This window comes from Silene latifolia, chromosome Y, assembly GCF_048544455.1.
Source record: "Silene latifolia isolate original U9 population chromosome Y, ASM4854445v1, whole genome shotgun sequence".
Lineage (NCBI taxonomy): Eukaryota > Viridiplantae > Streptophyta > Magnoliopsida > Caryophyllales > Caryophyllaceae > Silene > Silene latifolia.
This window is the reverse complement of record NC_133538.1, coordinates 437,581,790-437,597,023: the sequence shown is the minus strand read 5'-3', so window position 1 is coordinate 437,597,023 and position 15,234 is coordinate 437,581,790. Positions and strand designations below refer to the sequence as shown.

General features: G+C 39.6%; 1 non-coding gene across 1 annotated transcript; it reads right to left on the bottom strand.

Annotated features, from left to right (window-relative positions):
• Positions 1–12,959: 12,959 nt before the first annotated feature.
• Positions 12,960–13,066, bottom strand: LOC141636487 (small nucleolar RNA R71). The gene has a single exon (XR_012541093.1). It is a non-coding gene; the product is annotated as a small nucleolar RNA R71 (small nucleolar RNA).
• Positions 13,067–15,234: the final 2,168 nt, after the last annotated feature.

Below are 15,234 nucleotides of genomic sequence, written 5' to 3'. Positions count from 1 at the left end.
CTAACACAAAATGATAAAGAGGGGTTCACCGAATTCCTAACCCGCTGGAGAAGGGTGAGCACCCAATTGGTGAGCAAACCAAGTGAATCGACCCTGGTGAATAAATTAGTCAATACCTCCATCCGATATATGCCAATCTTATCAGATACCAGAACATCAAAACCTTCCAGGATATCTAAAGCCTTGGGACCCGTATTGAGGATGACTTGCGCAAGGGCAACTTGGCCAAAACCACGGGTAGAGGTTACCAAGGGTCTACATCAACCAGATCTCGTCCTTAAAACCAAACCAACAAAATCGACGAGGTCAACCGCCTAGAACCAACTGCAAAGAAGCCCGAACGTCCCCAATGGTCGTTCACCAATTTAGGGTCAACATATGCCAACGTCCTGAAGAGGCTCATAGAAAAGGGAAATTGCAACCAATCAGGCCCACTCCAGAGCCGCCTGAAGCAAAGAAAACTCGTTTTTGGAACCCGAACGCCAATTGCCAATATCACCAAGGCAAAGATCATGACACCAAAACTTTCTTCAAGCTCAAACACGCCATTCAGGATATGACTGAGAAGGGCGAACTACCCCTACCTCCACCTGCAAAACCAAACAACAAAACAAACCCTTTGGGAATGCATGCCATTTTAAAAGATGAGAAAACTCTGGATTGCTGACATCTTATCTTGCCTGTTGACGGCGAAATTAATGTTTTGGAAGATGACACCCCGGACGGCATGTTCATATTTAGCGTCGCCTCCATGCTTGTCATGTTTCAGTGGGACGAGAAGACTACTGCTAGTCTCTCTGAGAGGATCACTCGACTCGAAGATGTATACCACAGACACATCTTCAACTCACCAACACCCATGCTGCACCCGAGGGAGGGTCCACCAAGCATCCAAAATTCCCAATTCCAAGGTGGACCACCTCCATTCTGGCACGTACCATCCAATACGACTTAAAACTATCACCGTCACAAAAATTATCCCCACAAAAATTACCCACCATGAAACACTCCTTCCAGGTTCGCTCGTGTTCCCGAAATCAATGGCATTTGGAGAGATGGCGTAGAAAACGTCTACATCATCCGAGAAAAAGGAAAGCAAACCGAGGAAGTCGATCACCTCACCCGATCCGGACATCCCTAACAAAACCCGTATCCCAGGACAAGCAACGTGCTCGCAATTGATGACTAGATCATCTCGGACATGGAAGGCCAACTGAGGGTCCCAAAAAACTTCATCCTCAAACAACTAAAAAAAGCCAAAGCCGAAATATCCATTTGGCAACTGATAGCCACGTCATTCGAACACCGTCAAGCCTTACTCCAAGCACTGGGAAGACTGACAGTACCGTCCACTTCCTCGCCTGGAGAAATGATAGCTCATATGACAAGAGACATTCTTGAGTTGAGCAACCCTATCATCTTCTCCGACGAGGATATTCCTCTCTTCGGAAGTAATCACTACCTGACATTATACATAACTATTCAATGTTTGAAAAATAATGTACCCATGGTCCTAGTCGATGACGGTTCTGCTGTGAATGTCATCTCTCTCAAAACCGCATGCAAATTGGGAATTAAGGAAGCTGATCTTGTCCCAAAAAACCAAGGAGTTCGCGCCTATGATGGTACTCGCCGCAAAGTCGCCAGTCTAACTACCTTAACGGTTGCGATCCGACCCCTGGAAAGGCAAGTCAACTTCCAGGTGGTCGACATTGAAGCATCTTTCAACATGCTCTGAGGGCGTCCTTGGATCTATGCCACCAAAGCCGTCACTTCAACCCTGCACCGGAAGATTAGGGTCCCCTTCAATGGAAAAACAATCATTATTCCTGCATCCCCAATCAAAGCTAACATGGAAAAAGAGATAGCCTCTCAGGTCACCGAGGAAGTCAACAATGAAATGTGGGGATTCCAAGCCGTGAATGCCCTAACCGACAACCCAACACCTTTTGATTGTGACCCGTTTCAAACCTCACGATCAAGCGCATCCTGATGCGCCAAGGGTACTTCCCCGGCATGTCCCTCAACCCACTGAAAAGCACGTTGCCTCCCCTAAAGCAGGCCAAGGTCCCCAACATCGCCTTCGGGCTAGGCTACGAACCATCCGACAAAGACATCCTGGAGATGGGCCTCCTCGTCAGGAAGCGCAAAAAACAAGGAGTCATCCTCCGCCCATACCATCTGACCATCAACGGATATTTCTTCCTTGAAGTAGAATCTGAACCTTACAACGGCTTTCCTGAGCCTATCTATGACCCCATGATAAAGGTCAAACATCCAGGTATAGAGGTCTTCCAAAACTGCTACTTCATCCCCGACAATAACAACAATGCTGCACGAGTCAAGTCTGAGTCGACTCCTTTCTGGAGAAGACAAAATCAAGCACCTCAACAACGAGGAGATCATAGCTATCGCCCTCAAAGACAATCAATTCAACCTTCTTGCTTTGATCTCTAACGCTAACCCAGAGAAAACTCTCCAAGGCTGGAGGAAGACTTTCAAAATGGACTGATGGTCAATGCCACATTCTCAAGATCACAACTAAAGAAGGCCCCATGTTAAAGGAGGGAAGTGGAGATGAGTCTAAACCCGAGTCTGATGACAAGTCAAAGTTATAGTTTGTCTTGGTTCCTAATGTTCCTAACACCCCTATCAAAACCCCCTTTCCACTATTCTACGAGAAGCTGGGGACTGTCCCAGAAGTCGAACCCCCATCCACAAAAAAAGTCCCTTTCCCACTATTTTATCACAATCTCAGGGCTGTCTCAGAGGCTGAGTCAACTATTGTTACCCCTACTCCCGCGGTGAGTAGCCACCTGGAGCTTATCCCAGGGGCCACCTCCTCAGCAGCGTCGCCTATGACTCCCCACGAGATGTCTATCCCGTCCGAGCTCTTCGCTCAAATTGACTTAATGAATAACAAGTTTGATTACGACTCGTCTCATTTCAACTGCAATGCAATTCTGAACGAATATGAGGATTTTGACTTGAGTGATTACCCACCTCATTTAGCCAAAGAACTTGACAAACACGAAGTTAGGACACCCATCATTGATTAGACCGGACCAATTAATGTAGGGACTGACCAAACACCTCAAGAACATAAGATAAGGACCACTCTTGACCCCTCGGAAAGACAGCAATTCATCGACCTCTTGCTCGAATACAAGTACGTATTCTCATGGTCCCACAAAGACATGCCTGGGATTGAGAGGGAGATCGCAGAGCACATGATACCCATTAAACTCTGAGCCAAACTCGTGAAGCAAAAACTGCACCGCATGCGCCCTGAATGGGCATTGAAGATCAAAGAAGAGGTTGACAAGCATGTCAAAGCCGGATTCATCAAAGTTTCCGAATATTCTGATTGGGTGGCTGACACAGTCTCCGTACCCAAAAAGGACGGGAGAATCTGGGTCTGCGTTGACTTTAGAGACCTGAACAAGGTTAGTCCAAAGGGCGACTTCCCCTTACCGCACGTCGACATCTTGGTGGACAACACCACCGAACACCCCCTTTTATCATTGATGGATGGGTACGCCGGATACAACCAAATCAATATGGCTGAGGAAGACATACACAAGACTGCCTTCACTATGCAGTGGGGCACATAATGCCACACTGTCATACCCTTCGGTCTAATCAACGCCGGAGCAACCTACCAAATAACTGACACCACTCTCCTACACGACATGATGCATAAGGAAGTAGAGGTGTACGTCGACGATATGATCGTTAAATCAAAAGAGCGAGATGGCCACATCGACGCCCTCCGAAAATTCTTCGCCCGTCTTCGAAAATACAATACGAGACTAAATCCTCAGAAGTGTGCATTCGGGGTCACCTCCGGAAAATCATGGGACACGTCGTCAGCAAAAGAGGCATCGAAATCGATCCAACCAAAATAAAAGCTCTCCAGCAAATGCCTCGCCTTAAGGACGAGAAGGAGATTCGGGGATTACTGGGTCAAGTTGAATACATTAGCCGTTTTATAGCCAAGCTCAGCATGATTTATGAGCCTATATTAAAAAAGCTCCGCATCACCGATCACAACGATAGGGACGATGTGTTGGAAAATGTGTCCCCAACAATAGTGCAATCACATGATTTAATATCATAATTAAATCTCATATAAAGAATACGTAAGGGATGATTCATTTATATAGTCAACTGATCAACATTAATCGGTAACGATTGGCTTGCTAGAGTTTGACGTTACTGTCGTGGGACGGTGGTGGCCAGTTGATCCCTTAAGGTCACACCTAAAGGATGATGCCCTTATCTGTAAAGTTGATTAATTGTATGACGATACAAGTTAATCAATTCCTTAAAATTGAACAATTCAATTGTGAAGAGAATATTGATATCTTATTGTAATGGGATTAAATAAGATTTATTTTAGTAATTGAAATACTTTATTACTAAAATTGTTTATTGTTTGTGAAACAATTGAGATAAAAATGAATGGTTGATTATAATTACAAGATGTTGTGAATTATAATTGTATGACCCATTTTATTTATGTGATCAAGTATCACTAGTCAGTTTGGTATATGTAATTTAATTAATTTATAAAATGATATTTATGTGATAAATATGCATTAAATTAATTAATAACATGTAACATACTACATGTGACATATTGTGTGACAAATGACAAATTGACAAAATAAAATGGTAGTCCATTTTACATGAATGGACCGAAATGTAGGAGGTATTAGTGGGTTGTGCTTATATTATTTTATGTGATAAGATTTAAATAATAAGCCTACACTACACTAGCCTTACATAACCTACACTCTGATAAGAGAAAAAGAAAAAGGAAGATGCCTTCCTTGGCTATATGTGTGCCGGCCACACTACTCATGGATGAGTAGTTTTTGGCTTTTTATCTTCACTCTTACACACTATCATTCATACAACATGCAAAACTTTCCTCTCTCACACATTCTTCTTCATCTTTCTCTAAAAATTTGAGAAATGATGATCCAAATTGTTCAATCACATTACTAATATTATTAGTGTAATATATGAGTATTAGTAATCAATTTTAAGGTAGACTACTAAACAAATATCTAGCAAATATTATTTAGTAGAGATAAGGGATAATTTTGGGTGCAATCAAGAGGAGTGGCCTCTATACTTGGAGTCTTTGGAGGATCATCCTAATACTCATCATAGCTCAAGAACAAGTGAAGGTAGGAGACCTTATTTGTGCCCACAAAACCGAAATTAACAATGTAAGGGACATTGTTTTCTTATAAATCTCTTATTTTGTTATGCATGCACTAGATCTAAAGAACAAATAATTAAGAAGTTAATTAGTTCATTATTAGAGGAGTCTAATAATAGGTATATGAACCTAACAAGTGGTATCAGAGCATAGGATGTTGCATGCATAACCGGTTATTGTTTTTCCGAGTTAAAATGTTAACATATAAAACTAAAATTTGAGTTTTATGAAGATAAAGCCACGAAAATTTTTGCATGTTATATATTCCGGTCCTAAAATATTTTTAGTTCATTTTTATGATTTATGGAAATTTATTGCTCATTTTAATGATTTTTAGTGATTTTGTTACATTTTTATGATTAAAATGAACTTTTATTCACTAAAATAAGTTAACCTTTACTACTGGCCGTGGTATTTTAGTATAATCACACATGGATATTTTATGTATTTCATGTAAAATATCAAATTAATGTGATTAATATTTCATGATTTATGAATTTTTAGTGTAAAAATGGCATAAATGGAGGTTAAAATGACTTAAAATGACTTAAAATGGTTAAACTTACTCTATGACCTTTAAAATTTTATATGACCTCACATTCATATCTTAAAAGTTGTGTGTAAAATCTCGTATTAATTTGATTAATATTGCATGTTTTATGATTTTTTATGAGATAAAAATGGATTAACGAGGTGAAATGGTTAAAAATAGTTAAACTTCGAACCAGGCCATGAAACTTTAATATGTTGTCACATGCATAATTTACACAGTGTATGTAAATTTTGGGATGATATGATTTCATTTTGCATGATTTATGAATTTTTAGAATAAAAATGGCATAAATAGTGACTATTATAGCATAAATAGCTAAAGTGAATTACATGGCATGAGAAAATTATTTTAGGTTGCATAAATATTCCACTTATTAGATATAAAGTTGTAAAATTTATTGGATTAATTTTTTGATACTTTAGATGTTTTATGAGATAAAACCGATAAAATGGAACTATATTTTCTCAAAATTAATTAGAAAATTTTAACCATGATTTTTGACATTATGAGTGTCATGGAATTATTCCAGAATGTTCAAAAATTTAAAATTATTGTAATTTAATTTGGATTTATTTCATATAAATGATGATTTTAAGGTCAAATATGAGCATAAAAATTAAATCAAGTTGAATTATTGTCAAAAATTGAGTGATGACTAATTTTTGAGTCCTAAGAGTGTTAGCATAATTAACTTGAGCTTAGATGTGATTTAAGTGTTAATTTGTGATTTTAAGAATTTATTATCACGCATTTCCATAAAACCGGGTTATATTGATTCGGTTGTAATTTAATGTGATCTCATATCACTTTTATTTTACTAGTTTTTCCATTTACAAATGTATAATAGGAATAGCTTTGTATTTTTATTATTATTTGTAATTATGGAGTATCTTCAAAGACGGTGCCATTCGGAAAGGTGATCCGATGAAGACGGTGTTCTTGGGAGGCGTGCCACTTAAAGATTCAAGGGACCAAAGGAGTTCGTTTCCGAATATATAATAGATTATTTAATTTTCTATTTTAGGAAGGCCATACTAGGAATTTTATTATTGATTTGCATTTCTTTTAATATGTTACATGCATTGCCAAATCGCCATAACAACACATGCATATCATATCGAGTCATCGACCGTGTCAATTACAATTATTGTAGTTCACCGCTTTAGTTCACTTAAAACGTGATAGATAATAAATTGACAAGACCTCTCACTTTTAATAATTGAGAATTAGCCTTACCAAATAGTAGAAACCATGAATCCCAATTTCATAAGGAAGTAGATTCGGCTCACCGGGGTACTAAACTTGTTACGTTGGGTAAGTGGTAATAAAATGTTATTACATCGAAATTTGGATTGAGCTCAACGGAAGTATTCGTGACCGTAGTCGCATGTGTTCCGGGATAAAGATGAAAATTAGAGTAATTTTTGTCGACAGAGAGTTCTAAAAGTAGAATCGATTAAGAGGTTAATCCACCGAGTTATATTAATAAGGGATGACTCGGCTCACCGTACCCGTATTAATATGAATTCGGATCTCGGAATCATTTATGATAGTTGGGTAGAGGTCACTATATAAATGCAATACTTGTTTAAAAGTATTATTAAAACGATAGATGTTAATTATTTCCTTCATTTCCGTTTTTTGTAGTTAATTATACGCAATGAATTCATCTAATACTCCTACACCAATCACCATTGATTCATGGCTCTAATAATTCGATGAAAAGTGCTCCGAGTATGACAATGATACGATTAGAGAATTACGCATTGACATTGGTCAGGATGGAAATTTTCTCTTCTTTACCACCTCCACACCACCCACTCCAATATTAATGCCCACCACCTTGGTAAGAAAATCTTGTGAAGAAAATCTCGCTAAACCCAAGGCATCCTTGTTTGAGGAAACAAGGAGAAGTATTAAATTCAGTGGGAGTTCTAGCAAGAGTGTCCTTGCAAATGAAAGGAGGATTGGCATTGTTAAAGGGAAGGCAAATATGGGTGAGAAACCCAAACCTGAAAATGAATTAGAAATAGATAGTGGGACTACCAAAACCAAGACCAAGAAGGGTGCCCAATCCTATGAAGAATGTCATTATTGTAATGCCATGGGCCATTGGAAGCGAAATTGCCCCAAGTATTTGGGAGATATCAAAGTTGGACTTATTACTCCAAGTGAGACTTGGAAATGTGGAAAAGCTAAACAAGAATGATATTAATCTCCGACAAGGAAATGGAGCTAGAGTAGCTGCCACTTCAAGAGGGACTTATGTACTTGTTTTAGCTAATAGCTTTGAGTTATAATTTACATAATTGTTATTATGTACCCACTTTGTCTAAAACATTATTTCCATTTCTATGTGAGACATGAAAGGATTTATATTTTGCCATCAAAGATGTATTTTGTTGAAAATAGACATAGCTGTGAGCCATGTCACTTATCTTTATGATATACAAGTTTTAGACACTTCCAACTCAAGCAAATATATCTTCATAAATACAATCCAAAAGACTCATAACTATTAAACCAAATGAATTATACATTTGGCTTTTTCGATTAGGTCACATAAATGAGAAACGCATTAAATGCTAGTGTCGACTAGAATTATTGGACCATTTGATTTTCAATCATATGGAATATGCGAATCTTGTCTCCTTCGCTAAATGATTTATACTTCCTTTAATGGTAAAGGGACATGAACAAGTGATTTTTTGGAACTAATACATGTCGGTGTATGTGTTCTAATAAGCATCACCGCAAGGGGAATTTATGACTACTTCGTCACTTTTACCAATGATTTAAGTAGATATGGATATATTTACTTAATCAAAATTAAAGTGAAGCATTTGAGAAATTTCTAAATGACGTAGAGAACCAATTGAACAAAGTAATAAAGCATTACGATCCGATCGTAGTGGCAAAGATCTAAGTAATGAATTTTATTTATTAAATATGGATTATGACCTAGTGTCACTACCTATAAGATCGAACTAATATGAGTCGGTTTGAGTTGTTGAACTCAATTTTGGGAATTTGCAATCCAAAATGGACAAGTAATTCTAAACGGATGGTCAACCATGAGATACCTGAAATAGAGAGCCTATTTAACCAATCACATGGATTAGACACACATATGACATGAATCAAACTGCCATGATAGAGATGGTATTTTTATGTGCTAACATGTCAATCTAGACAAACATGTCTTATACTTGAAGTGTTACTTTGTGAAAGTAATAGAACTATAATCTATAAAGATAGAATGGGAGTATAGTTCAGTGGGAGTTTAGCACACATGTCTTGTTGTTAAAATATTGCTTTGTGAAAGTAATGGTATTATGACCTTATTCCAAATCGACCTTGTTACATACGAGCCATAGCATTACAATCCAAAGATTGTTACTCAAAGAGTAGATTTACTTAAAGGCGAGGGTCTCCTTAAAGTGAATAGAGCTTTAGAGTAAATAAGAGCATAGATCGACATGAAGATGTTGATCAAAATAAATTATGTTAGGAATTGTCACATTTCATTTTGATGAAGGATGGCAAATGATATTAAAAATACGCTTTGCTAAAATGGGAATTTAGAGAAGGATGTGTTTGGAACACAAAACCTTAGATAAAGATCTAAGAATCCTAACATATTATGCGTAGCTTTCTTAAGTGATCCTAGAGTGGTCTTAAGCAAGCATTAAAGGATTATACTTTTCGTTCATGTGATAATAGTCAATTGTTTCATTCACATGATTGAAGAATCATGATTATACACGAAGTTAAGTGGGAGCCAGAATCATTTTTCCATGTCTTATATGTATTGAGAATAATGTACCAATGCTCTTTTCTGTGAAAGAGTGATTGGAGACTTGGAAAGGGATGCAAAGTATTCTAGATTTTTGAATTTATGTGAGAGAATATTGGCATAGAGTTGAGAGTCTTATGAGGATAAGATCTTTTGTATATGTTGTACATCAACAAGGTTACACATTTTGTTTAGATTGGCATCCCTCTCGAAAATCGGGGATTGATCGCTTGGTGTGTAACCACTCTTATTAAGCCAAAATCTGTGTTAGCATTATGCATAATATAATGAACTGTGAGTGCTTATGTGCTATGTGATCATAAGTCCTTCCGTGCATTTCCAAACTTTCAAAACACCTTTATACGCCGTCATAATGGCCATTTCAAACCTCGGTTTTTCACCTACCGTTGCAAACCTTTTTTATGCAGTCCTAATGACGATTTTTAAAACCGATTTTTACAACCATTTCAAAAACACTTTTTCAAGCCGCTGTAATGACGATTTTCAAACCCGGTTTTTACAACCGTTTCAACAAAAACAGCTTTTTATGTCGTTTTAATGGCAATTTTGAAACCCAGCTTTCAAACCGTTTTGCGCCGATATAATGGACTTTTGCGCCGATATAATGGACCTTTCAAAACCCGAAAATGACACACCATTTTCGAGGACTTTCCAAATCATGAGGACAACACACCGTTCTCAAGACCACACCAATTTTAACCCTGTTCAAATCTCGATTTTCAAAATACACGATTTTGAATTTCAAAAAAAACCGTCTTCGGAAACAACGCATCGTTTTCAAATCCGCCGCAACTTTAACTCAAACCGTCTTTTAAAAATAAACCTATGACGACCCTTTTTAACTAGTCGACTCTTTGAAGATCCCTACTCTTTGAAAGCCGTCCATAAAGCAACAAATTTATCTTTTTGAAAATTTCTATTTTCGAAAATTTCAGTCCATCACACCAATTCCGCCTCGTGTCTACCTAGTCAAAGCAAACTTACTTATGGGTATTTACTTATGAGTCGTCTCACCTCGAGACTCGTTTAATGGCATCACGCCATCACTTGAACGTGAGTCAAAGTCTAGCCAACACCGTCACACCATCAATCGAGTTAGCACCGAGGCACCACACACGGTTGCCCTCATTGATGCGTGTCATTTATATGATGTTTTACATCCCATTTTACACGCATTTCAGAGCTCATTCATGTAGTTCATGCTACATTTCTCCCTATTTCCGTCTACTTCCGTATTTTTGTACATTATTGCAGAAATGTGAAGAATCCAGCGGAAATCGAGCTAAATCCGTCCCCGAGTATCCTGCATTGCATTTGACGTGAAGTATTTGCTTAAGGAACGAGCTTGGTGCGCAATCCAAGGCCCAAAAGACAAATCCACGAGATTATAGAAGTCAAGTAGCAGCTAAAGCAGTCGATCGACCACTACCTTAAGTCGATCGACCAACCATCGGGTTCCAGAGGCAATTGTACACTGCTATTCAGTCGATCGACCGCCACTCTTAGTCGATCGACCAAGCCGCTATCCCAGACGAGAATTAAAAGATCGAGATTTATCAAGCCCATGAGTTATTAGGTTTAGGAATTATGTTACGTATACTTTCTATATAACGTAACCTAGTTCGACAGAGAATCATTCAGAAATTTACATAAAGTTTTACATATAGTTCTTTAGAAATAATTAGGGTTCGAGATTACTTTCGGTATTGAATACAATTCACTTTGCCATTCGGCTTTGTTCTTTTCCTTCACAATTCACACGACACTCTCTAGTTTTATTATATTATTTTATTTTCGTTCATAGTTGTCGAATTTCTAGATCAGTTCCCAAGCCGAATTGCCATCTTTTGTTAATTGTTTATTTTACCGTTTCAAGCATGAATTCTTCTGTCTATCTTATTAGTTTTATTGCTGTTATCGCCCTTAGCATGAGTAGCTAAATAGTTTGTGCTAGGATGTAGGGTAATTATAGTGTAGGCGGCAATATAATGAACACGGCCTGATTCGCGTGTTGGTCGATCGACTGCCATACTTGGTCGATCGACTGACCACGTGAGGTTTTATTTTCGTTTTAATTGTTTTAATTCTTTATTCAACGAATCGAGTGCACACGACTAGTTGAATGTTTAGGATTTGACTGACCCATTAGATCGAGAGATAGGGACAGTTGTTAGATCACCAATTAAAAATGACTAAACTATGCTGAGATCGAAAGATAGGTAAAGTTTAGACCGTAGTCACTTTTCAGGACGAAAGTTAGTATTAGTGATATTAGGGACCTATAGCGAGATCGAAAGATGCTATTTGTTAAGAGTGGACCGAGAGGACCTCTTTATTTCCCGCTCATGTGTTTGATTTAGACCTGTTTAGTATGCTGCCGCCGAAACTATAAAGAACCGACCATCCTAGTACCTCTTTTTATACTTGATTTCATATATTTCATTAGCTTACATTTCTTTTACTGCTATTAGTTGTAGACCAAATCCAATCAACCCCTCACTTTATTGTTACCTTAGACCGAATTTCAACAACTAGAAATTACGTCTGCCTCTCTGTGGTTCGACCCGACTGCCGCTAGCTATAGTTGTAGTTGAAGATTATAAATTTATTTTTGACACCTCACGACGGGTATCAAATTTTGGCGCCGTTGCCGGGGAGGCAATTGTTCTAATTTTTAGTTGTTTTTATTTAGTCTTTCTGTAGTTTAAGGGACTTCCGTTCCTTAAACTTTTCTTATATTCTTTTTGTAGTTTCTTCTTATGCGCAGGTCACAGGGTGGTGAACTAATACCATTCAATCCTGAGATCGAGAAATCCTTGCGCGAGTTGAGACGATCACAAAGGGTATTACCGACAGAGGAAGAGCTGAGTACTCTGTCAAGCTACTACGAGAACGTTCTGTTCCAAGAAGATCCACCTACATCTCCTGCTTCAATTTCTTCAGCTGAGACAGTCACTTCTCCAGAAATTCCAGTCATGGCTGAAGAAGCAACCATTGCTAGTCACTGAGAGCCGACAGCTGCTAATCTCTACAAAGGATTCGAACTACCTGGGGAGGTGAGAAAATTCGAGCTAAAGCCTTCCTATATTAACTTGGTTGAGAGAAACCAGTTTGGGGGAGCTGCAAATGAAGATGCAGCCAAGCATATGGAGATTTTTATTGATTATTGCTGCTCTATACCCCCACTGACCGGTGTGACCCAAGACCAGATCAAGGAGACCATGTTCATTTTCTCCCTTCGTGATGCTGCAAGAGAGTGGTATAGAGATCTGGATCGAGCCGCTCATGGGATCACCGACTGGAATTCCTTAGCCCTGGCATTCTACAAAAAGTACTTCTCTGCCTCGAAGACTAATGCCATTAGAGCTCAGATCACGAGCTTTAAACAGGGGCCTGATGAGAACTTTAATGAAGCATGGGCCCGTTTCAAGAAACTGGTGCGAACCATACCGCACCATGGGTTCGAAAAATGGAGTCTTTGCAATCAGTTCTATAATGGGGTCGTATGACGATCGATCGAGGGCTATTTTGGATCTTTGTAGCCAATGGCCGATTTCTTTGAGAACATGGGAGAGACTAGGGGTGGAAGATCATTGATGATTTGGCCACTCATAAGGTTGAATATGGGAATTCGAGAGGAAACCAGAGGAGGGTTTGAATCTTCCCTCTGTTCGCACTAGAAGCTCTCACTGCAAGGTTTGACAAATATGAATTGGGAGGAGCTTCTAAAGGTGGGATGTACCATGTTAATGCTGTTTCAGACAGTCCTTTCGTCTGTAGAAGATGTGGAGCTGAGGGGCATGTCTCAGAGAATTGTTCTGTCCCCATTGAGTCTTGTGCTGCCTTTCAACACTATAGGACGACAAACACGTACTATGAGCCGAATATCCACCCCAACTTGAGGTGGAGTAGCCAGAATGTCCTGAATTCGACTCAACCTCCACAACAGCAGCAGCAGCAAGCCTATGTGCCTCCACATAAGCAGCCATATCAAAAACCTCCCTATGTGCCGCAGCAGCAACAATCCCAAAATTCCGAGTTCACTGAGTTGAAGAACTTATTGCTGAAGGAGTCCCAAGCTAGAGAGGCCGGTATGAAGATGCTAGAGAGCCAAATTGCCCAATTGGCTAGCAAGAGTACCACTCGAGCTCCGGGACACTTACCGACTCAAACTAACCAGAAAGAGACCCTAAATGCCATAACATTGAGGAGTGGGTCCACCCTGGAGGGGCCTGCTATGGTCGAGGATGATGCTGCAAAAGATGAGGCAAAACCGAGTCAAAAAAAAAGCTGGAACGAGCAAAGGAAAGAAAAAGGCGTCTACCAGGTATATCAGTCGATCGACTGACATACCCGGTCGATCGACTGAAGTGCGGGTTACAGAAGCTTCTGGTCCTGTTCAACTCAGTCGATCGATCGACATCACCGGGTCGATCGATCGAGATCGCTGGCGATAGTGAGATTTTTCGTCCTCCGATGCCCGACAACTTGAGGGATCATTTGTTTCGGGCACACACGATCCGAAAATATTGGGGAAAGACCCGAGTGCTTGATGGGTCGAGTCCGGCTCAAGTACGACCCAATGTCGATCAATGGTTCACATTTGAGACGGTCTGAAGAGGGTTCAAGCTTCAACAAGGAGAAAGTAGTGGACTTTCAGCCTAAGTCCACGGATACCGGCATGCGCGATTTAGAGGAGAGGGCTAAGCTACTTCTCACAGCCCCATATCCGAAAAGACTAGTGCCGACGAAGGAACAGGTATCTTTCAATAAATTTGAAAAAGTTATTCGTAGCTTGAATGTACAAGTGCCTTTCCTTGAGTTAGTTAATCAAGTGTCTGCCTATACTAAATTCATGAAACAACTCTTGTCTAAGAAAAAGTCACTTGAAAATGTGCATACCATCGCATTAACCAAAGAGTCATGCTCTTATTTGTCTCACACTGCACCCCATAAGCTAGAGGACCCGGGTAGCTTTTCTGTTCCTTGTAATATAGGTACCTTCTCTATTGAGAAAGCATTGTGTGACCTAGGAGCTAGCATTAGCGTCATGCCCTTGAGTCTTGCTAGGAAGCTCAAATTAACTAGGTTCGCAGTGACAGACATGACAGTACAGATGGCTGACCGATCTGCGGTCCAGCCAATATGAGTCTTAGAAGACATCCCCGTGCAAATAGGGAAGTTTTTCTTCCCCGTCGACTTCGTTGTACTTGACATGCCTAAGGATGCCCATATTCCCATTATTTTGGGTAGGCCATTTCTGCACACTGCTGGTGCAGTCATAGATGTCGGTCTAGGAACCTTGACCTTCAAAGTGGGCAAGCATTCTATTGTCTTTGCCCAGCCGGCTAAGAAAAAGGACCCCATGTGGCCTGTGACTTGTAATACGGTTTCTGACAAGAAATCGTACTTTGTGCTTCCTGATATGCCTATCTCTATTCCTGTTGTAACCCCTCCGCCCCAGATTGGGAGCAAATTGGAGGAAGATTTGTCTATTTCTGATACTGCAGGAGCTGGTTTGGGGAAGGAAGAGCTGCAAGTCACCCTAGTTGCGAAGAAGCCAATCATTTCACGAGGAGGTCTTGGTTGCCTTAGCTATGGCACTGATGAGGAAGTTGATGACGAGCCGGT